Source organism: Neodiprion pinetum, chromosome 4, assembly GCF_021155775.2.
Source record: "Neodiprion pinetum isolate iyNeoPine1 chromosome 4, iyNeoPine1.2, whole genome shotgun sequence".
Classification (NCBI taxonomy): domain Eukaryota; kingdom Metazoa; phylum Arthropoda; class Insecta; order Hymenoptera; family Diprionidae; genus Neodiprion; species Neodiprion pinetum.
Window position 1 is genome coordinate 35,228,232 of NC_060235.2, and position 2,049 is coordinate 35,230,280.

Sequence of the window (2,049 nt, forward strand, 5' to 3'; positions counted from 1 at the left end):
CTTGCTTTCGGCAATAAGCTTCGCACTTCAATTAGGTACCGACGTGAATTTCTTCACCCTAAAATAGTATTTATTACCGGCGAATGTGCAGTAAATGTGTTACGGCCAGCCCACTATCATCGGCACTACGTCACCACTAATGTTTATCCCGTGACGTCACGGGATCGCGACGAGGAAGGGGCTCGTGGCTGGTTGACATGGCAACCGAGTATTCGGAGTTTGGGGGATCGATGCGCCAGTGGCGTAGCATCAGGTGGCAGATGCAAAGGGGCGACTAGCGTCCAACAAGTGGAGGGCTGCGCGATGCAAACTAAAATACCTCGAGAAGTCTCCAAGAATTCCGTCACGCACTTCCAACGCAAATGTTAAATGCGTGCTTTGTGATTATTGGAACCGACCGAGTTTTTGGCGAACGTTCTTAACTCCGCAACCCTTCGCCGAGGTGCTTGCAGAATAGTGTTCATCGATTCTTAGTTTTCCACTTGGGCCCTTGTTGTTTTATTCTTCTTCGAAATAATATTTACTTTCGGAAAACTCTCAACGTTCTCTAAAGCTCAGAGGCTCGAGATTACTCAGCGGATAAGCGTAAGCTCGAGAACAGCTACTACGAGCAATGAAATCAAGATTTAAAAAAAAAATTTCTCTCTCTCTCTCTCTCTCTCTTTCTCTCTCTCTCCTCTCTCTCTGTTTCTGTCTTGCGCCTTGCATCATTCCGTGCGCTACTCGAGTTTCGCTCGATGAAAGCATGAAAGAGGGTCTTCCTAGCTGCTCCGTAATCTTGTAATATTTACATTCACGTGTCGAAATAACTCTGCGTTAAATCTCCCGATCTCTTTCGAGTTTATAAATGATACATTTTATACACAGGAAGATTGGGCAACAATTGATCGGTACATTTTTATCGCGTCAAGTTCTCCCTCGCTTCGCAATTCTCGTATCATTAGGAATCGGTGATTGCGCTCCCTCGAAAAAATTTCTCTTAAAAGTAAACACTGGACAAGTAAACTCACTTATAAGAGAGTTGGATAAAAGAGGAGAGAGATTTTTTGATTGAATTAAGGGAGACATTTGTTCACCTAGATTTCAACCGTTGGGGAAGAATTTTGTTGCTCCTTTTATGCAGATACGGAATTTGCTCTGCGTGATTTCTCGGATAGGAGTACCTCAATTTGTATTAACCAGCAGCCCTTCGATCCAACGGTTAGAATCCTGTTAAATTAATACCTTCGAGCTTACGGTTTCACTGAATCGTCAATCGGGCTTCCGATATTCTTATATCTAACACGCGGACCTGTATCGTCGATTCTAGATACGTTAAGCATTCCTTGCCAGCCTTTCGCGTCTAATGGAATATCTCTCTTCGTTATCACTCAACATGTATCAGCCAGACGGGCTGAAAGATAAGATCTTGTTCATCAACAAACGACGGCACTAAATTCCAATCTGAATCTCGGGGCCACCCTCTGTGTACGTGTAATACAATTGAAATTCGTGCCCGCGAACGGAGTTGACATTCATGGATAATTTTGGAATTTAGGAAACTCACCAGAGCTTGGCTTTGAGCAGCCGAATTTAAGAAGTAAAAAGAACCGAAATCGCTTGCCTCGGAAGACGCGATTTCCGGTAGCAGCCGTAGTGCTGCTACTACGAGCAGAATAATAAACGTCGAGAACTCCCGGCCGAGACTCCGTCAACGTTGGATGTACAAATAATCAAGCCGCGATATTCTCATTGAAACCCAGTTTCCGAATTCCGGTTAGCTAGGAATAAATATTGAGGAAACTCTGGGTAAATAATACGAAGTGCTGCTTAAACGTTGATGTGGCGGAATTAAATAAGGTGAAAACTTCCGCACGGTCGAAGTTGAAGGCGAGGCTCTGCACTCGATAAGAGTGTGTCAATATTTCAACTCCACGTCCACCCTTGATAGCAGGGAACTCAAGAGAAAAATACTTACTGTACACCTACTAGTGCGAATTTTTATTTACCAATGAAATAAAGTGTCATAGACGATTTTCTCATAAAATATCATCCTCTAACCGGCATTTT